Genomic DNA, 23127 nt, shown 5'->3' on the forward strand with positions numbered 1-23127 from the left:
TTAGAATCTCTGGGATCCTAGGAAATGGGTGAATGAAATATTCATGTGGGAACGTGTGGTTTAGGAGCATTATGGATAGACTCTGTTGGTCTTATCTACTTTTGAATTAGTCAGGGAAATAAGCAGGAGACAACTCTACTTGGACACGATTTATTTGAATACCTTACTAATCAGCATAGAGGAGGTAAATGTGAAGAATATTGACATATATAAGTATTTATACATTTGTTATCTCTTAGAAACTTTCAAAGAAAAAGAATATTGACTATTATGGAATGATTCAAGCAAAGGTCTTCAGAGACAGGGATCATGTAAAGGGTCTAAACTTGAATCACAAGAATCATTTGCTATGTGACCTTTGAACAATTACTTTCTTTCTTTGACTTTCAGTTTCCTTAACTGTAATATGAGAGGTTGGATTAGATGGGTTCCTTCTAGTTCTAAACTATTTGTTTTGAGAACTTATAATATTTTCCCACTTGTTATAAAAATACTATCTATTGCAAAAAATTCAGAAAATATAAAAAAGTATAAAGAAGAAAATGAAAATTGCTTTTGGATTTTTTCCCCTCCAGGACTTTTCTGTGTGTATGTATCACTTTTTTTTTTTTTTAAAAAAAACAAAGATGAGATAACTTTGTGCATATTATTCTGTTGCCTTTTTTCATTTATAATCCACTATGAAAGTTTACTATTGATAGACAGCTTTCTAATGTACTTTTCATAAGTAGGATTTTGAGATTTTTATTTTAGTATCCTCAATTCAATAGGTAATCTTTGAAACTATTTCTATGCATACTTTAGACATTCTCAGTCCCCAAGAATTTTCAGCTTTTTGGTATGTGTTTATTTTCTGTTTTATTCATTCCTCAGCTCCACCTCTGTTGCTCATGTCTCTTTCTCATGGTTAGAGTATTAGGTTTTCTAAAATAATAACTTCTCTGCATTATGTTTCCACTCAGAATTTTTCTGGGACTGCCACAGCACACAATGAGAAAATATATACTCCTAAGCTGAGACTAGTTTTTATTTCCCACACTTGGGGTAAGAGTAGACGTTAATCACTGTGGGGCTCACCATGAATAGTTGCATCCATTCGTAGCAGTGCTGAAAGTCTGTGACATATGTGTTCAGTCATTTATGAGTTAATATTTGTCAACCTCTTAGAGTAGACCTTACTGGTAGTAAGTGCTATGTGTGTTCATTAAATACATACATACATATTTGTGTTTACTATTTGTCTGGCCCTATGCTAAGCACTTATCTCCTTTAATGGGTACAGTTCTGTGAGGTAGGAGGGAGCAAACCTGTTGGCTTGGGATTGTCTGTCTGGCCTAGCTGCCATACCTCAGTGGGACTCAGTATCCTGTATGTTGTATAGTATATGCATATATTATGTGCATACTTTGTATTTAGGAGTTTGTAGGGCTCAGATATGTTTCAGTCAACTGCTGCTCTGATGGCACTTTGCCAGTTTAGAGAGTCAAAAAAGGACTGAAGATGCATATCTCTGTTCAGCATTCCACACCTCTGAAGCATGCCTTCCATGACGTTCGGCTCAGCCTTGTACAGTTCTCCAAATACACTCTGTACAGATTATATCTGTTTTCTACCCCAGAGTGATTTGTTTGACCTCTCCTTTTCTCACCCAACATCAGGCACCCACCAAGACCCAACTCAATGTGTCCTCTCAAAACAAACATTCCTTAGATGCTCTTTGGCCCCATCTTCCTGTCCCAGAACCACTCAATTGCTACTGAATCCTGTTGAGGCCATAGAGCTTAGTGAGTAAGGGCCAGACCCTGGAGCCAGATTACTGGAGTGTAAATCACAACTCTGCCAATAATTGCTTTGGGTCTTTGGGCAGGTCCCTTAACTTCTCTGTGTTGTAGCTTCCTTGCCTATTAAATGGAGATAATAATAGTAGGTACCTCATAGGTTTGTTTTGAGGGTTAGATGGATTCGTATTTATAAACTAATGAGAAGAATGCCTGATAGTAGATGCTAGATCAGGGTTCAATATTGTTATTTCTGTAGCTTGTAACTTATTTAACAAATATGTAGAGTTTCTACTGTGTGGGCAGTCTGGTGCAAGAGGCTGGGGGCTAAATGGTCAAAGGGAAAGTTTACTTACTGTCTGTTTTTTGGGTTTTATCTGAGGGGACCAGATACTTATCAAAGAATTACACAAGAATATCTCAAGTTGCAGCTGAAATAATTGCAGCCCAGAAGCTGTGTACGGGTTAGAGAGGGAATAGTGAGGGGGAATTAGCCTTGTCCGGGAGGTCTGAGAAGGCATTTCTTAGGAAGTGACAGGCAAGCAGAAGAGGATTATGAGATAAGGCAGCAGCAGGGAAAAGGCCCTGGGAGAGGAGACGACATGGCCCATCCCAGAGCTTGGAGGAGGCCAGGATGGCTGGTATGCAGCGCTGAGTGGAGTGTAATGGGGGTGAGGTGGGAAATGTTGCCAGAGCCATCTAAAGGCAGGATTTTTGTTGTTGTTGTTGTTGTTGTTTTTTGAGACGGATTCTCGCTCTGTCACCCAGGCTGTAGTACAGTGGTGCCATCTTGGCTCACTGCCACCTCTGCCTCCCAGGTTCAAACGATTCTCCTGCCTCAGCCTCCCGAGTAGCTGGGATTACAGGCGCCCACCACCACGCCCAGCGAATTTTTGTATTTTTAGTAGAGATGGGGTTTCACTGTGATGGCCAGGCTGGTCTTGAACTCCTGACCTCGTGATCCACCCGCCTTGGCCTCCCAAAGTGCTGGGATTACAAGTGTGAGCCACTGCACCCAGCCGATTTTTGTTTTAAGAGCAATTGGAGGCCGGGCACAGTGACTCACGCCTGTAATCCCAACATTTTGGGAGGCCGAGGCAGGCGGATCACTTGAGCCAAGAGTTCAAGACCAGCCTGGGCAACATGGTGAAACCCCATGTCTACCAAAAATACAAGAATTAGCCCATCATGGTGGCACACACCTATAATCCCAGCTACTCGGGAGACTGAGGCACCAGAATTGCTTAAACCCGGGAGGTGGAGGTTGCAGTGAGCCGAGATGGTGCCACTACACTCCAGCCTGGGTGACAGAGCGAGACTATGTCTCAAAAAAAAAAAAAAAAGCAATTGAAAGCCATTGAAAATCACTGAAATATTTTTCTGTTTGGTTTCTTTTTACTTTTGTTCTTAATGACAAGACAGGCTCTGATTTACTTTTGGAAAAGTTATTTTATAATAGCTTTAGTGGCACAAACAAATCAACAGGAGCCTGAAAACTGTAATAGCTTTAGTGGCACTAGCAAATCAAAGGGAGCCTGAAAAAAAAAGAACACATTGTCTTTTTTTTTGTTGTTGTTAATTGACCACTTTGTAACTTTTTTTTTCCTGCCAGATTTTGAGTTCATAGATGTGTTCACTCCAAGATGATAACCACTAGCTACATGTGGCTATTTAAATTAAAATTTTATTTAATTAAAGTTTAATGAAGTAAAAAGTTTAGTTCCTCAATCACATTTGCCACATCCGTACTGCTGTGCAATGGCACATGGCTAGTCACTTTCATATTGACGATATAGATGTGTGGAACATTTTTAGCATCTTAAAATCTTATCTTGGATAGCATGTAAAAATTGTGATATTATAGTTTTTAAAAAATACCTTGATAGTTCTCCAATTAACACTGATGAAAATGTACATAGTACTTGTTCAAGAAACATTTACCAGAAGACAAATTAAAAGGGTTAACGTATCAATGTTCTTATAAATATTATTTTAAGATTCCTTATCCAAATGATTATTGAATATGATTAAGTTGATTTAAGCCTAAATATATACATGAAGAGGTGACACATTTCTAAAATTGTGTTCCCTTTCTAATTATAAACTCATGTATCAATTACTAATTTTTTTCATAATAGTCACCCATTTTTCATCTTTATTAACTTAGAAAATTTTACTTCTTGTTTAAAGCCCTGGAGCATACTTTTAAAAATGATTTTGAAACATGGGTCTCTTCATTAGGTCAACATTTGTCTAAGTACATCTATAAATATTCTGTTACAGGAAGAGGAAGAGTATTGAGCAAATTTTCTTCAACAATCAGACCGCTCTGTTTTAGGGACTGATATCCTTCTAGTTCAGGAGGAAGTGTTTCCAGGCAATTTCCAGTGAGCTCCAGATGAGTAAGGTTTGACAGCTTACCCACATGAGGGGACAAATTCATCAAGCTATTTTTCCCCAGAGGTAAACATTGCAGCTTTTTGCACTGAAACAGCCCATCTGGTAGCATCTCACTATTGCTGGTCACAGCACAGTACTGCAAATTACTCAGATACTGGATTTCTTCTGGAATGAAGGTCAAGTGGTTATAGCTTAGATTCAAATAATGTAGTTTGCTGCATAGGAAAATCTGCAAGGGCAGATTCTCAATATTAATAAGACCCCAAAAGAGCTGCTCTGGGTTAGATAATGCCCCAATTCATCCAGGAATATAAGTAATGTTATTGTGCCGTAACTTTAAGCAGGAAAGATTCTGAAGATGCTGACAGCTAATGATCTCTTCCACAGTTCTAAGGTTATTTTCCTTTAGGTCTAACTCATGCAAATTATTCAGGCTGAAAATGGAGTATGGAATGCGTTCCAGGTCACAGCTGATCAGTTCTGGACTTTTCTTATTGACCATGGTTTTGAAGTTGTTCAGCACAGCCAGTTTGCATCCATCATTGTCAAGGGACAATTTCTGCAGTGAAGGCAGGAGGTCTGCAATGACTTGTGGGATCTGGGAGAGGCTGCCCTTCAAGTAGAGGGTCCTTGGATGTTTTTCAGTCCCCAAAGCCCTCTAACTGCATAGTACTCAACTGTTCAGGGAGAACACAGCCTCCCTGTGTGGGAGAGAAAAGGTTCCCTCAGATTCTTCAGGTGAAATACCCAGCATAGGATTTTTCCCATTTCAGGATGCTTCAGGCAGAGGATTTTAAAATTCTGCTCCATAAAGCCAGTGCAGGATGGTCTACTACCAAAGATGAATGGTCCACATGAAGCTCCTTGAGGTTGATCAGCTGTGAGACGGTAGAGGGCAGCTGCACCTCCAGGATCTGCTCCAGGCTTAGCACCTCCATTTGTCTGGAAGACTGTTGAGCATGAAAAGATGCAGTTCTATCTTGTCTTGGGCATTTTCCGCAAGCTAATGTTTCAATTTCTCAACTGTCCATTTGGTATTGAGCTTGATCTGTTTCAGTTTGTTCTCACTGACCTCTGATAGGAATATGGAGAAGCGTCTGGAATAAAAAGGATCATACTGATTAGCCAGATGAAGGATGAAAGGAAAGTCATTCTTGACATCAGGGATGTCACTATAGTTGCTTTTGTCTCTTAACACCTCAAAGGAATATTGCTTCAGGGAACTCCTCAGCATCCACCACAGCCTGTAGGAGGAGGTCAGACTGTAGAGTATATCCAAAATGGCGTAAAATTAAGCCAGAAGCTTCAAGATTTCTGTGAAGGAATAGACACACTGGTAGGCTTATATTCTGTAAAAGCCTGCATGTCAACTGAACAGTCAATTTAAAGAGTGACATAGGTTAAAAAATACGGAACATAAGTTATGATGAGCACGAATAAAATGACTTTGACTGTTATCTGCTTCAGATACACGCTATAAATGATGTCCTGTTCCACGCGCATGCGGAATCTTCTCACTTTTTCAAAGATGGCTGTGGCCTGTTGCCCCTCCTTCTTGTCCAGGCGACTGGAAGTTGGGCTTTCTATACCAGCTGACTCCAAACCCGGCTGCGGGTAGGACAATGACTGCTTGCTGGAATCTATGTCAGTTAAACACCCTGAGGACAAAAGCAAAATCGAACTGGGAGAGTTTCAGAGGCATCACTGACTGCTCGGCCACTGTTTCTGACAGGACGCGGGTGGTCCATGGAGAATCAAAGCACTTGTAAAGATGGCCACAAAATGCTCAAGCCTGGATCTGGTAACTGGGGTAGTGAAGCCAAAAGTTGCTGCAGGCTGCAAAAAAGAGTGTGTGCAAGAGCACCAGGAAGGGGAAAAACTTTGCAAACCAATGGAGCTGTGTCTCGTAACAGACAGCATTGATGTAGGAGTGCTGCTGTCAGTGGAGGTCATTCTGGATTCCCAGTGGGAGCGGAAAGTAGTGTCCCAGGATTAGAGGATGTGTTTATGCTGGCTTTCAGGATGTCCCAAGGCATGGCGCAGTGATTGTCAAATTCCACTTTGTATGAAGACAGCACAGAACCCTGCTCTGTGTCAGCTGGAGAGCTCCAGCCAGCGTGTCCACGTGATCAACATGATGTAACACCAGAAGACATCCTACTATGATTTTAAGATGTGAGAAGATGACTGGGCATCTGCTAATAAACATTTTAGCTCAGTTAGTATAATCATGACTTTCCCTTGTAGGAGGACAGAAATATAATGAAAAAATATAAAATAAATCAGAAATGCTTCAATCAGGTGGTCTACACCTTTTGAAGTTTCTTAGACATACCATCTCTGTGTTTGTCTTCATTCCTATGAATGATGGCCAACTGAAACCCTGCAATCAGTCTCAAATTGAAAAATTTCCTGTCTTTAGCCACAGGGTCAATGGTGGACAAGGCTAATGAGTGTGGTATTGAAAACGTGGAGTTTTCAGTACCTGTGGGCCATCCAGGTAGTGAGGTCCAGTAGGCAGCTGGAAAATAAGCCGGAGCCTTTGTGTGACTCCAGCCCCGGCCCCGGGCCTGCACATTCCCTTCCATTACCAATTTTAAAATTCTGTCTTTAAGTTGTCACTGTAATTGTGATTGAGTAAATACTAGGCCTTTACAGAAATTAAGTGGTGGTTTGTGTCTGCCATTTCCTGTCCGCAGGAAGAATTACTAGAAATCCTTTGTTTAGTTGTCTTTTTGTTTGTTTCTACTGAGCCCATCTTTCAAGGATAAACACAAGGTGCCCAAATGACTATGTTCCAAAAATTATTTCAGATAAAAACAGCAAATAAATTACAGAAACTTAACTGCACATTATGTTCTTTCCACACTTTGTTTTTCGTCTCTGACCTACTATCTGCGTAGGCAAGATACTTGCCTAGGCAGGAAAAACTATGTTTTTTGGATAAGATTCATGAGGCTTCTCCTTTCGGTCCGTCTGTTGGGTCCTCTGCCTGAAAGCAGAAAGAGCTGTTCTGCACCATTAATAAAACTGCTTTCCTCCCTTTCCTATCTTATGAGCTGAACTAAACTTTATAATTATTTTCTAAACTAATTTAATACTACTTTTACTTAACGATATACCTTTCTTGATAGTTGCTGCAAAATAGACCAACGATTGGGGGACAATTTTTCTTTTTTTTTTTAAAACCAACTGAAGAAAGATCTAATTAAAATATGTTTTTGCATCAAAGAGATTTGAGAATTAGAAACCAAGATAACCCTCAAAATGGAGCGTTCTTTGCCTATGTTAAATTTAGTTTGGATTGTGCCTTGGGATGTGTGTCTGTCTGTCTGTCTATCCGTCCATCCATGTATTTATCTGTCTTGCTCTGATTATTTACTGTTAGTCAGAGTCCAATTAGAAAAACAAAGCTCATACTCAGTAGCTTAGTCAAAAGAATTTAATATAGGAAACAAATGCCAAAAGTGTTAGAAGAGCTAATGGTCAAACAGGGAATGGTGGGGCCCTTAGGCAACCCTGAGAAGAGTAACAGAAGGAAGCCACTACCACCTGGAGAGCAGGAAGGGCAACAGAAAAAGGTGATGAAACCAGAACTTGGGAGCTAGGACTTTGCTGTAGCAGCTGGGACCCTGGGGAGCTGCAGCCACTGCAGGGGTCCCACCTGGAGCAGGGAGGACAAGGTAGATACATTCTGATTGCTCCCTTCCTCCCACCCTCCAATGTTCTCTTTCCTGTTGACTTACCCTGGCCTGATGCTTGGAGTCTGGGAGCCTGGGAAATGTGGTAGTCAAACTTATTTCTCTGAGCTGGCAGATCAAAAGAAAGGCAGTAACACGACGTGGGTTTTTTGGGAAACAGACTATTAGATGGAAATGAGCATGCCTGGGATTTCACTGGAGTATGTTCTTGAGATCAGCACCTGTGAAAGGCAAGACGAGGAATTAGGGTTGTACAGAGAATGAATGTGAGCTGCAGTGCTCATTGGGTGTGATGCTCATTGGAGGCTCTGCACCTGTGGAAGGCAAGGCAGGAAAGTAGGGCTGTGCAGAGGGTGAAGGTGAACTGCAGTGCTCAGTGGATGTGATGCTTATTGGAGGCTATGTCCACTCTACGGATCTTCTTAAACTAGTCTGAGACCCTCTAGAGTGGTCCAGGAGGGAGCAAGATGCCCCAGGAAGGAGGAGAGACTTTGGGCAAAGTAGCTGTCTTTAGCTGAGATACTCCCTATAGGGGACCACTCCCAGCAGCCAGAGGAGCAGTGGTGCCTTTATCTCTGAAGGGGAGTCGAGGCACCTGACCAGAGTGTCCATCACAGGCAGGGAAAGGATGTGAAAGCACTGTCTGCACATTATTGATTTAAAAGAATCATACATGGATGAAATGTATAAAGTGAAAGTTCAGTTTGCCTTTTAAACTTAATTCTGTTTATGATTTACATATTTCCATGTCCCAGCCTGTAGATCTACCTGAATTAAAATATGTATATTTTAGAAGATTTGTTGATAAGAAAATATTTTAAAAATAGCATTACATGCAAAAAGATGAAACAAAAATTGCATATAGAATCATTTCTCAGTTATATACATATATGGGTTTGAGTGTGTAAATGCATTTAAAACAATAAAAAAAAAAAAAAAAAAATAAGGCCAGGCTGAGTGGCTCACGCCTGTAATCCCAGAATTCTGGAAAACTGAGGTGGGTGGATTGCTTGAGCTCAGGAGTTCAAGACCAGCCTTGGCAACATGATGAAACCACCGTCTCTACCAAAAATACAGAAAATTGGCTGGGCATGGTGGCATGTGCCTGTAGTCCCAGCTACTTGAGAGGCTGAGGTGGGAGGATCACCTGCGCCTGGGAGGTGGAGGTTGCAGTGAGCCAAGATCACGCCACTGCACTCCAGTCTGGGTGACAGAGTGACAGCCCATCTCTCAAAAAAAAAAAAAAAAAAAAAAAAAGAAAAGAAAAAAGAAAAAAAAAGAAAAAGAAAAATAGATCAAAAATTTAAAAAAATGAAATAGAAATTTTTTGGTAGAATAATATGGATTCATGCCTGTCTCTCTTTTCTCTTTTCTCTTTTTCCTTTCAATAAACATATTGTTTGAAACTAGTTTTAGAGTTACAGAAAAGCTGTGAGGCTTGTGCAGAGTTCCATATACTCCATACCCAATTCCTCTGTCATTAACATCTTACATTACTAAGGTACATTTGTTACAGCTCATGAATCAACAGTGATACATGATTATTAACTAAAGTCCATACTTTATTCAGAATTACTTATTTTTTCCCTAATGTCTTTTTTTGTTTTTTTGTTCCAGTACCCCATCCAGGAATACCACATTACATTGAGTTGTCAGGTTTACTTAGGCTTTTCTTGGTGAAGCGCCTCAGACTTTCCTTGTTTTTGATGATCTTGACAGTTTTAAAGAGTATGAGTCATGTATTTTGTGGAATGTCCTTCAACTGGGATTTGTCTGATGTTTTTCTCATGATTATACTTGATTGATGTATTTTTGGGAAGCACATGACAGATGGTAAAATGCCATTCTTAACACATCATGTCGAGAGTATCTGCTATTAATACATCTTGTCATTGATGATGTTAACCTTGACTACCGAGCTGAGGTAGTCTTTTTCAGGTTTCTTTGCTGTAAATATACTCTTTTTTGTCCCTTTCCATACTGTACCTTTGGAAAGAAGTCACCTTAAAGGGTAGAGAGTTACATTCCACCTCCTTGATGGTGGAGTATCTGCATACATTATTTGGAATTGTTCTGAATTAGAAATTTGTTCTCCCCCTTATATTTATTTATTCAGTCTTTTTCAGTATGGAGTCATTAATGTCTATTTTATACTTTGAATTATAACCTGGTACTCTGTTTTCCATGTTTTTGCTCAACTTGTTCCAGCCATGGCCAATTGGCAGTTAATTTCTGTGACCCTTTGATGTGTGTGTGTTTGTATGTGTTTGGTACTTCCTTACTTTCTGCCCCTACAGGATGTTCCAGGCTTTTAGGTTCTCTTGACTTGTTTTTTTTTGTTTTTTGTTTTTCTTACATAAAACTAGTGTGTATAATCAAAAGTCAATTTCTCCACCCTGAAAATTAGGAGTAGACTTACATAAACCATTGTGCCTGAACTCTGTGCATTTCCCAAAGGCGACATCACACCACCCATGCCTCCATTGCACCATATGTGTGGATTAGTTTTCAGACATCTCCCTTTCTCCAATGAAGTGATGAACAACCAGGTTATTACCTCAGAATGAAGCTGGCCAGATGTGCACTTTACCTTGGGAATGATTTAGGCATAAAATGTGGGAGAAGGAGAAAGGCAAGCATGCTTCCTCATGTGGGCAGGGAGCCATCTTGATTTGTGTGAACAACTTGATAAATTAATCTCTGTTCAGCACCTGGTCATCAGCTCTGTAGACTCAAAAATCTCTCATAGTTTTTGGTGTGTCAGGAGTCCCCAAAAGGCTTGATTGAACCTGTGTGAATCAGGGTCTCTCATGCAGCTGCAATTAGATGGTGACTTAGAGTTGGAACAGCAAGGGCTGGGCATTTGGGAGCTGGCCAGGCATCTTTCTCTCTCTTCATGCAGTCTTAGGGCCTCCTCATGTGGTCTCTATGCATGGAATGGTTGGGATTCCTCATAGCATGGTGGCCTCTGTGTAAGGGTAACTGCTTATGTGGAGGCTGAAGGCCTCCACAGCAAGTATTCCAGGGATGGATCTACATAACTTTAAAGGAATTGGATAGTATTTTGTGTTGTTTGGATTTACCACATTGTATTATATTTGCTCCATTATTTAGAAACAGAAATGTAGGTTATTTGCAAGTTTTTGCAGTTCCAAACACTGCTACAATAAATATCTCTGTGTGCATATCTTTGTGTGCTTATGTGAATATTTCTAGCAGATAATAGACATGGAATTGCAAGAGTGGTAAATGTGCACACTTTGAATTTAGATAGATTCATTGAAATGACCTTTTAGAAAGGAACTTACACTTCTGTGAAGACAGTGTGAAAGGGTCTATTTCTCCTCACGTGCTTGTCAGCACTGGTGATCATCAGTCTTTTTAATGTTTGTTCATTTTGTTGGGTAGAAAAGGGACTCATTGATTTTTAGTTCTTTGATTTTTTTAATGAAAGTGAATGTTTTATATGTTTATTAGCCATTTTCTTTAAATAGTTGGTTTATTACTTTTGGTATTTTTAAAAATTGGGTTTTTTTTTTCTACTTGATTTTTATACCCTATTGTCTACTGTCATATACCAAAAATGTCTTATCCTAGTTCCCCCATCCTAATGTGGTGGATTTTTTTTTTTTTTTGGCTTTACAGGAATTTTCAATTTTTATGAACTCAAATGTATCAACTTTTCCATTATAATTTTTGGATTTTGTGTCATACATGTAAAGCAAAATTGTAAAAATATTTGCTCATCTTTTCTTCTGGTGATTTTATTTTATACGTTTAAACACTTGCTCTATTTGCCATTTAATTTTGTTATCAAGCAAGAGATAGAAATTTTGTTTACTAAGCACTTTCCTCAAGATGTTTTTTCTCAATAGATTGCTTTTCTTTTTTTCTTTTCTTTTTTTTTTTTTTTTGAGACGGAGTCTCGCTCTGTCGCCCAAGCTGGAGTGCAGTGGCCGGATCTCAGCTCACTGCAAGCTCCGCCGCCCGAGTTTACGCCATTCTCCTGCCTCAGCCTCCCGAGTAGCTGGGACTACAGGCGCCCGCCACCTCGCCTGGCTAGTTTTTTTTTTTTGTATTTTTTAGTAGAGACGGGGTTTCACCGTGTTAGCCAGGATGGTCTTGATCTCCTGACCTCGTGATCCGCCCGTCTCGGCCTCCCAAAGTGCTGGGATTACAGGCTTGAGCCACCGCGCCCAGCCAATAGATTGCTTTTCTTAAGATGCTGAAGTAAATCAGTACCATAGATAAAGAAAAGCCACAAAGCCAGCATTTTGCTACAGTGACAGTCCTACTGAAGACAGGAGACAGTTAAACCATCGGACCAAGAACAGAAGAATGGATATTTGATAATTCTGTGATTACTTCTGGGGGTTAACTATTTGTGAATCTAAATAGAAGTTCCAGTGGCTGGAGGTGTATCCGAGGAGGGACCCATTAGCCTTTTGAAGAGTGATTCTGCTGTGCAGTTGAAGTGTTTTCTGTCACTCTCCTTATTGATGAGATGCTTGTGTCTTAAGATTCAATGTCGGTCTACAAGTCATGGAGTGAAGGTGAACATCAAAGCTCAATGAAACCATTACTTTATACTGTGAGATGGATGTTTTATTCTTTGACCTTTAACTTCAGAGAGAAATGACCTGTGAAAGCACTTGGTGAGATATTAGTAAAGAAGGGATTTGCCCACTGAGGCAGAAGTTATAGGTGCTGGTTATATTTTCTTTGAAAATGTTTGGAACTTACTGAAACAAAAATGAATGAGCATGGTAGGAGAGGAGAATAATTGCCCTAGAAATATCAGCTGTCTAAAGGGCTTGCAGAAACCCAGGAAAGATTTCAAATATAAAGGGCCTGCTGCAGGTGAGTTTCTGACCACTTTTCTCCTTTAACTGGGGAAGTGAGGCTCCTGGGCTGGTGTTTCAGGAGCTTCTCAAGACAAGCTTCTCCTTCTAATAGCCTGTGTTCAACCAAGAATTTTATGCATGTACATATTTGAGGTAATAGTCTTTTTTTTTTTTTTTCCTGAGACAGAGTCTCACTCTGTCACCAATGCTGGAGTGCAGTGGCATGATCTAAGCCCACTGCAATCTCTGCCTCCTGGGTTCAAGCAGTTCTCCTGCCTCAGCCTCCTGAGTAGCTAGGATTACAGGTGTGTGCCACCACGTCTGGCTAATTTTTTTTTTAGTAGAGGCAGGGTTTCACCATGTTGGCCAGGCTGTTCTTGAACTCCTGACCTCCTGATCTACCCTCCTTGGCCTTCCAAAGAGCTGGAATTACAGGCATGAGTCATCGCGCCCAGCCGAGGTAGTAGTCTTTAAGAGAAGAGGGTACAGGATGTAGGGTCAGGGTTTATCCAAATAAAGGTATAATTAGTTTCCAGAGAGAAGTAAATTTGTAGACATTTTACATTTATTAGGAACCACAGAAGATATTTAGTCCAACTCTTTATTTTTATTGGTAAAGGGACATAAATAATGTAACTTTCTCAAGATCACAAAGCTCCAAAAGTAATACATGTCTTAATTCAGATATGAAGTCATTGAGAGTTACTGGTCCCTTGTGATTATGGTCACAATTTCACCAAACTTAGTATTTTTAATTGAATATGGCTGGAATTTTAATGTATAATTTACTTACAGTTTAACCGGTAAAATATGAGTCATTCCTGCTTTCTTAAGCCATTCTTTTAATTTGGTATTTCATTTTAACTTTTCCTTCTAATAAAAATTATTTTGTCAATTGTCATTACCAGCTCCCATGAGTTACCGATAGGAGTTTTCTTTGAGTCTGTTCTTCAAATACTTATTTATCAGGATAATTAATTTAAAAGAGAAATGATGTAATGATTCTTTGCTTAAATATCAGAGGTACTAAAATACCTTTCCTGGATTACTAATTTTAGTTTAGAGAAGAATCTGATAGTTTTATTTGCCCAAGATACTAGTCCAACCAAATCTATACTGTGTTTATCTAAAATAATTGTTTATTGTTATTTTTATTATTTTTTTCTTCAAATTCTATTTTAAATTCAGGGGTTCATGTGCAGAATGTGCAGGTTTGTTTCATAGGTGAACATGTGCCATGGTGGTTTGCTGCACAGATCATCCCATCACCCAGATATTAAGCCCAGCATCTATTAGCTATTCTTCCTGATGCTCTCCCTCCCCACACCCCTGACAGGCCCAGTGTGTGTTGTTCCCCCATGTATCCATGTGTTCTCATAATTTAAATAATTGTTTTGAGCTGCATTTTCTATTACCAGTGACTCCTAACATTATATTAGATTTAGGGTATTGTGTTCTATTTTGTTTTTTTTTTTTTTTTGAAACGGAGTCTCACTCTGTCTCCCAGGCTGGAGTGCAGTGGCCTGATCTTGGCTCACTACAACCTCTGCCTCCCTGGTTCAAGCGATTCTCCTGCCTCAGCCTCCCGAGTAGCTGGGACTACAGGCATCCGCCACCACTCCCGGCTAATTTTTGTATTTTTAGTAGAGATGGTGTTTCACCATATTGGCCAGGCTGGTCTTGAACTCCTGACCTTGTGATCCGCCCACCTCGGCCTCCCAAAGTGCTGGGATTACAGGCGTGAGCCACCGTGCCTGGCCGGGGATTGTGTTCTTATCTTAATTTTTCATTTAAAGAAAGGTTAAAGGCCCAGAGCCCCTAAGTGACATATGGGGACCACTTAAGAATTTCTATTTCATGTCATAATCGTAAAACTTCTCAACCTTCTCTGACTTTATTTCTCTTGTCTTCTGTTCTTTTAAAAGAAAGATGTGACAAAAAGCACAAAAGATCCCCAAAAAGAGTGTGTGGTTTTCTTTTTTTTTTTTTGAGACGGAGTTTTGTTCTTGCTGCCCAGGCTGGAGTGCAATGGCGTGATCTCAGCTTACTGCAACCTCTGCCTCCTGGGTTCAAGCGATTCTCCTGCCTCAGCCTCCCTAGTAGCTGGGATCACGGGCACCCGCCACCATGCCTGGTTAATTTTTTGTATTTTTAGTAGAGACAAGGTTTCACCATGTTGGTTAGGCTGGTCTTGAACCCCTAACCTCAGGTGATCTGCCCGCCTCAGCCTCCCAGAGTGCTGGAATTACAGGAGTGAGACACCACGCCCAGCCGAGTGTGTTTTTTTATTTTTATTTTTTTATATGAATACTGTTCTCTTTATTCACAATAGGAATCCACTTAGATAAAATCTTATTGTTCTCTTTATTCACAATTAGAATCCACTTAGATAAAATCTATTAAACTCAGCCTGCTACCGGATTTTCCCCACTTACCAAATAATAAAAGAACTTGGCGTTTTTTTAAATGCACGAGATTCATGACACTGACACAAATTAGAAGCAAGTACTGTTTGACATGATGGCATGCGTCCAGCAATTTCATTAATCATTATTGTAAAAAAATGGGTTGATGGTGGATTCTTGGAAAGTCAAACAAAATTGCTGTGATATGTCTTTGAACCATGTTTTTGTGGACTCCTGTCTTAACATTACTCATTTTCAAGCCGATATTCTTCCTTTTATGTTTGTGGAAAGTGCAGTACTGGCTGGCATCCATAAGGCAGAGATTCTTTTTATCCATAGAGGCAGGAATCCCTTTTTAGGGAAAGTGCTTGTGATCTTAGCTTGCTTAGAACTCACACGGGGAGGTCCTAGACGTGCTTTAGCAGTTGGACTTGAGCAGGTAGTGGCAAGTACTACCTTATGTGTGGATCTGTGCAGAGCCAAAGGAAACCAGTAGGGTTCCCCTCTGTTACGTTGCCATTAGCCTACTGATTGCTCCTTGTCAATCTTTACAAGCAGCGGTTTGGTAATAAATGGCCTTGTCCACCAAGAACCAGAGTGAGTTTTCTAGCTTATTTGGGGTTCCTGTTGTCATTGTGTGTGTGTGTAGTTTAATAAATTGCTTAAAAGTTTATAAAGACCAGACACGGTGGCTCATGCCTGTAATCCCAGCACTTTGGGAGGCTGAGGTGGGCGGATTGCCTGGGGTCAGGAGTTTGAAGCCAGACTGGCCAACATGGTGAAACCCCGTCTCTACTAAAAATACAAAAATTAGCCGGGCATGGTGGCGCATGCCTGTAGTCCCAGCCACTCGGGAGGCTGAGGCAGGAGAATCATTTGAACCTGGGAGGCGGAGGTTGCAGTGAGCTCTTGCCACTGTATTCCAGCCTGGATGACAGGGTGAGACTCCGTCTCAAAAAAAAAAAAAAAAAAAAACCAACCAAACAAACAAACAAACAAAAGTTTATAAAATAACTCTTCCATTACTTCTTTACTACTTCCCCTTCCTTCTATCATTGTCTTTTTCAACCTATGATGGCTGTAAGTTGATAGATATTCCTATAATGATTTCTGTGAAACTTGAGACCTGTTAATGAGATAGTAAATATTACTATTCTCATAATTGCCAAGGCTGACGTGATTATGAGGATATAGGGCATTCTGCTCTAAGGCAATAATCATATTAGATGTTCCCAGGCATCATATAGTCAGGCATTAATATTTAATCTTTAGTGTCTTCTACCATGTCTCTTTTGCTCTTAAAACATTGAGTTAATTTTATTCATACTGTTTTCTGTTACTATTTTCTATCTTGCCTTATTTCTTATTTTGAACACTATTTGAAGAGATGACAATTCAGGAACTCGTGAATGACACCAATCTTTAGATTCATGTAGCTTATTGAATCTTAAGCAGAATAGATAAAATAAATATATGTTGACAACAGAATAACATTGTAGAACACAAAGTTGAAAATAAAAAAGTTTAAAGGTATTGGAGAAAATAAGACAGATTCACTTCAAATGTATGATATTCTGATGACTGGATTCTCAGTGGTGATGATTAAAGCATAAGGTAGTGTCATGATATCATCACTGTGCCAAAAGAAAATAATTGCCAAACTGGAATTTGTATATCCAGGAGAAATATCTTTCAAAAACATGAATAAACCAAAGACATGTACAGACTAACGAATACTGAGAGAGTCTGCCATCAGGAAAAATCTAAAAGATGTACTTTAGGCTGATGATTACAGATGAAAGCTGAGAAAAAAAAATGCATAAAGAAAATGGTAAATATTTGGTAAGTTTAAATGAACTTGTAAAACAATGATGTCTTAAGGGGTTTACGAGTTAGAATAATAGTAATATTAAAAGAAAAGTCTGAAAAGCAATAATCTAAGCATCCATATTAACAGTAAGAAAAAAATAAAAAACCAAACCCAGAACATTAAGCCTAGATATGGAAAGAAAGAAAAATAAGAGTGAGACCAGAAATTAATCAAATAACAGTAAGCATACAAAAGAGAAGATAAGATTACTCCTGGTTAGCCTGATTAAGCAAAAAACAGACAAAAATAGTGCGGCAGTACAAATAATATCAGGAATGAAAAAGAACATGAATAGAGGTGCTCCAGACATTGAAAGTATAACAAAGGGTTATTATAAACAACTTTATAACAATATGTTTGAAAATGTAGGTGAAATGAAAAATTACAAGAAAAAATACAACTCATCAAAATGACTCAAGAATAATTAGAAAATCTAAGTAATTCTGTAACCCATGAAGAGATTGAACCACAAATGAATAAACTTCTTACACAGATTTTTCTAGGCCCAGATACCTTTACCACTGAGTTCTTCTAAACCTCCAAGGAGAAGCGAACTCTAATCTTACCATCCTTACAGCCTAGTTTATGAAGTTAGTGTGGCCTTTCACCTGAAGATCTTTTTACTGTTGTTGTCCTGGAATTTTGCAATGATGTGAATTGGTATGAGCTTTCTTCTATGATTTATTATTTTGGATATTAGGACTCTTTGATGTGAAGTTTTGTATATGTCTTTTTGAATCCCATTGAATATACTTAGTAAGATGTCTTTTTATTTCTAATTTTTTTCTCTTCCCCTCTCCCCTTTACCCTTCTGTGTTGATCTTAGACTTTTGTTGTAGGCTTACCTCAAATGACTGGTGAATCATGGTGGTTCATTTATATTTAAGAATGAGAGATTAGGTAGATTTCATAGAGCTTTGAGTATTCAGGCAGAATTTGTTTATTGGAGTTTGCTTAAGGTAAATAGGCAGAGAAGGAGCTTACTGTTATGCTGAGAACCCCTGAAATGCCAGAATGAGGAAGAGTTTACTCTGCGTCACTAATACCCATACTAGCCCTGTGGTTGTCCTGTGTACTGATTCCAAAAGTACATGGGTTTATTGGAGAAACTTTGGAAAATAAATATAAACACTAAGAAGATGACAAAATAACTTGTAAGCCCATCCATCAACTGTAGATTTATATATAACCAAAAATTGGGACCGTATTACCCATTCTGTTTTACAATCTGTTCTTTGTACCCAATAATGTGTCATTTATCCATGTCAATTAAATATTCTTCTAAATCATCACTGTTAACGGCTGTATAACAGCCAGTTATATAAATGGTCTACATTTTCTTTAGCTATTTTCCTACTCTTGGATATTATGTGTATGTCTATTTTTTCTTATACATAGTACTATAATGTACAGTTAGATGTTTGTATCTAAATATTTGTACATGCTTTCTTAACCTTAGTATAAACTCCCAGAAGTGCAAATAATATGTTTTATGGCATTTGTTTTAGGATTTTTCACAGCTACTTGTACCCAAAATGCTTGGATCAGTCTAAGGCTGCAATATATTAAAAGTGCAGATAGATATGAATCTGTAGAAATCTCTAATATATTAATACAAATTGGTGTTTATATGGATTCCCTTTTCAGTAGCATGGGCTGCTTGGCCACTGTATACCTATAACTAAAATGTCTAGTACCATCATTTCCTGCAAAATAATATGTTGTATTTCTTCTCAGATTCCTTTCTCCTGCATGGTCTTCAGCTGCTGTTGAAAACAGATTACTGTAGAACTAAAACAAAAAGAGGAAAAGTGTTAATGCACTGGTTTATGGCATTTAAGAAAATAGGAACTAGGTTGTCCTACAGTTGACAAACATTGGTAAAGTTGTACTATCCCTTTGGAAGAACCTGTAGTGGGCCCAGTCCTTTCAGCGATTGGATATTTCTAGTGGGAACCACCATTTATTCAGTAACCCTGTGCCCCCATCACCAATCTAGGCATGTTTGGTACATTCCGCCGAAGGCTCCTGCCAACTTTGTGAGGTGGGTATTATCACCGCTTCATAGATTTAAAAATGAGGCTTAGTGAGGATTTGAAACATTCCCTACTTTCACAGCTGCTGGTTGTCTAGAAGTCAGAAGAATGCAAACCGCCTGAGACCTCTGCAGTTCTTTTGTGCACAGGTGTCTCTCTCGCACTAGATCAGTGCCTGAGATATAGTAGGTCTCAAGAAATATTTGTTCAATGCTGAATACATGAATCGAAAGGTGGGATTTGAACCAAAGTCATTTTGAACTTGAAGTTCTTTCTGCCAGACAGATGTCAATTTCTTCAGTTTTAGTGTTTCACTGAGAGATTGTGAGATTTGTCCCTATGTGCTGTGCTTGTTCACTGCTGGATGTCTCTTTTCCTGATTTTCATGTGACTAGTTACGTTGTAAGTGGCTTCACATCAAGTTTCACTGCAGTTTGAGAGGATCTTCTTCAGATAAGTCTAGCGTAACTAAAATGATACTGAGTGCATAAGAGACCAAGCATGCATGAACAACTGCTTGAGTGGACTTAGGAACTTTTTTTAGAAGATTCTAACTTCTGCTTTGAGCTTTTGTAATGCTCAAAAGTTCTTCAGGAATGTATTGTCTTTGAGTCTCCCTTTGAATCTCTAGTAGAAGTTTCTTGGCACTGGATTTACTCAATAGGATCGAATCCCCATCTTCCAGCAAACGAAATCCCTGGAAGACTCCCAGCACCATGCTGGTCCGAATCCTCACAGTTCTTTTTCAGAAAACACGCAACTTTGGTCAAAGGTCAGAGGACTGATAGGCAATGTAGTCAGCTAATTCATTTCAAATGGCATTTTCATACCATCCGTCACATTGGAATACCACGTCCAGCAATCTACCATTTCCCCAAAAAAATTTTGTTTGTATATTTGTTGTAGGTATGCTTTATGTAAAGCAGACACAATGTCACTTAACAAACTGACTTTGTCAGCTTAGATGAGGAAAATTAGGGGATTTAAGATTTCTCCCCAATTATGTTTAATTAAATCACAGCTTGCTGATGTTCAGCTTAACGATTATTTGTTGAATGTTTACTTTGTGCAAGGCACCGTGCTAGACATGGAAAACACAGGACTGAGTAAATAAATCCATGCCTCTCGGGAACTCACAGTGTAGTCAGAGACAGACAAATCTTATGGAGCGTGGTAAGAGCTGCAGTAACTAGAGGTGAGGAAAGACCTAGAGAAACACGGTGCTAGCATCTTCTGGGTGAAGAGGGGTCGGCAAGTCCAAGGCCTTATTTCCCACTGGACTCATAACATAGCCTTCCACAATGATCCAAAGGGATTGTTCTGGGATTTGGAAATCCAGTCCTGTCACTTTCATATTTCAGTGCCTGAACACACTCCACTGATCGCCCCCAGGCTGCCTCAGGACCCTTTTGTTCCCTCCCTTTTCCCTCCAGCCACTTCCCTTCCCACTCCTACCTGCCTCCTTTACACTCTGCCTGCCTATGTTCAAATCTTGCCATGGATGCTTATTAACCCCCGGTCCTTGGCAAGTTACTAACCTCCGTAGCGCACCTTCCTTAAACTGTGTTAATCATAATCTATCTTGTAATGTTATAGTGGGGAATAAATGATTTAATATAAAACTCTTAGAAAAGTGCCCGGCACGTAGGAATTACTAGAGAAGTGGCAGCCATGATTGTTATTGCTATTTTCTCCTTCCCAGGCTGGTGTTGTCTTCCCTACCTCTGTGGCTTTGCACGAAGCACCAGCGTATATGGTCACCACTATGTCATTTCTTAGGTTGTTTCTAACTATGTCATAGTCATCAGCCTATAGCATCATTCCAAAGTTGTTGTTGCCTTTATTAGATTTATAAACTCTGACATTAGGACTTTACCACAATTTTTTTTTTTTTTTTGGTATTTCCTCACAGAATCTAAATACATTGCATCTTGCAGATACTCAAACCTTTGTTTACTGATAGAGGGAAAGGTCCCTTTTTCTCCAAATCTCTTTCTGTAAAGCCTTTTGAAACCCTTTTCTTCTTTTCTGTTCTCCACTGTGTTGTTAGTGTGTTAGCATTTTTTACATGTTTCTACCAAAGTCCATTGCAATCATTTATTTTAATGCTCCCCGCACCCAACTTCTTTGTTTCTCTGTAAGGGTAGGAGTTGTTTTCTTTGTATCTCTGGTCTTTAGTACAGGGACTGCACACTGTAGACACTCATATTTCGATGAATGCCCGATACAGAAAGAATAATACACATAATATTAATGCCATTGTATTTGAGGGAATCGGTGAGGAAAAAAAATTTTTTTTTGAGTATTTCTTTTGACTCACTAAATGTCTAAGAACTAGTGATTTAGTTAACTAAAGAAGCAGGAAACTCCAAATATTCCAAAAACTTTGCTTTTACTTTCTGTCTCCCAGTTTCTTGTTTTCTAAGATAAGATGTTTTTCTATGGCTTCTTAGAAAATATTAAAATTTGAAAAATACCTAAATTGTTATGGAGATTAAAATGGATGGTAGATTATGACATTGATGAATTCAACTACTTTGACAAGAAAATTCAAACTAAATTAGATTTCACAGCTCTGAAAACTGTTGAAGGGGAATTTCCTACTAAAAATCATTCTGATTAGGTGTTTTGCAACAGAGTAGTAGATATTCTGAATTTCCTCTTTTATGGATGTGACTGTAAATGAGAAATGATCGTTTCTATCATCATACTTTTGTTTCAGTTCTATGCTATGCCTCATCTTATAAAAGATAAATCAAGAACTTCTTTTTAACAATGAAGAGGGGATTTTTAAAAGTCAGCATGTGTCTTCAGCTACTTAACAAAAGGATAAAGGGCTGTGTATAAACCATGTGTATTTTAAACCAATGATTACCATTGAAATGCTTGCTTACCACCTAGTCTTTCCACAGTAGTTTTCCTGTCTATCTAGTTCTCCTACTCAAATACCCATATCCAATTGGTCCTGCCCCTTTCAGCCATTCCACCCATGCCTTAATTCTCTTATCCCCTTTTGTATTCTGTTTTCGCCACCTTTCCCTCTCCCAGGGCATATCATCTTTTTTTTCCCCCCCATTTTCCCACTTCTACTCCTAGAATTTCAAGCCATTCAAGTTTGTTATATTCCATGATTTCAGATTAAGCTGGGCTCCCAGAGCTTGAGGGTCTTTTTACTCTTTCCTCGTTGACTTAGTCTTCATTGTCCCCACTGGTTTATTGCCATCTTTCACATGGGATGCCCTAAGCCCTCTCTATTCCTTCCACACTCCCACCCAGATGCTTCTTACTTGACCAAGAAGATTGAAGAGGTTCATCATCAGCTGTTTCTAGCTCCTATTGCTATACCTTAGTTTGTTTTGTGTGTGTATGTGGTGGGTTTTTTCTTGCATGTGTTTCTTAAACTTAAAATGTTTATCTTTTTAAAGATATCTTCCTTAAAATGAGCTTAGATTGTTCCTAATTTTTTTGTTTGTTTTATGAATATAGTTTTGAAATAAACACCCTTGGACAACTATTTTGGCCATTTGTGAGAGTACAGTTGGCACTAGCTTTGCATGATTCTCTGCATGCACAATTTCAGTTACTGTAGTTTAATTAAATAAAAGCAGCTCCCAGCAATGTAGTTCAAATTTCATTTACCAAGATATATTAACTGTGAGTAATTGCATAAAGTACAGACTTTGCTGCTAGCTCATCAATCCACAAATCGCTGTGCAAATAGCAAGTGCAAATTATGGTCAGTGACCAATTGCATCATTTCTTTCAAGGTCTGTCAGTGATTAGCCCTTAGGCATCTTTTAGTCAGTTCATGCACAGACAGCAAAGCATGTAGTTGCGTTGTTGCTTTGCCTCTCGGAGTTACGTAAACCTATATGACATTTTCAAAAAGTAGATAATTGAAAAAGTGAATGGACTGATAAAGAATGAAAGTAAAGTAAAGAAAAGAAAAGAGGTAATAATGCTGGAAGTGAAACTGAAGCCAAAGTAAATGGAGTTATGGAAGAAACAGCTAACCATGGGAATGGTAACACTGCCAGGTGTGATAGACTCCAGATATGAAGCCAGAGGAGTCTAGTGAAACTGAATTTTTTGA

General features: G+C 39.0%; 1 protein-coding gene and 1 pseudogene across 1 annotated transcript in view; one reads left to right on the forward strand and one right to left on the reverse strand.

Annotated features, from left to right (window-relative positions):
* Positions 1-23127, forward strand: part of LOC105465611 (ectonucleotide pyrophosphatase/phosphodiesterase 1) — an 88755-nt gene that overhangs the window by 14378 nt on the left and 51250 nt on the right. The gene's annotated exons all lie outside the window — the stretch shown is intronic.
* On the reverse strand, positions 4021-6410 carry LOC105465612 (volume-regulated anion channel subunit LRRC8B pseudogene; annotated as a pseudogene).

Source organism: Macaca nemestrina, chromosome 5 (genome assembly GCF_043159975.1).
Source record: "Macaca nemestrina isolate mMacNem1 chromosome 5, mMacNem.hap1, whole genome shotgun sequence".
NCBI lineage: Eukaryota > Metazoa > Chordata > Mammalia > Primates > Cercopithecidae > Macaca > Macaca nemestrina.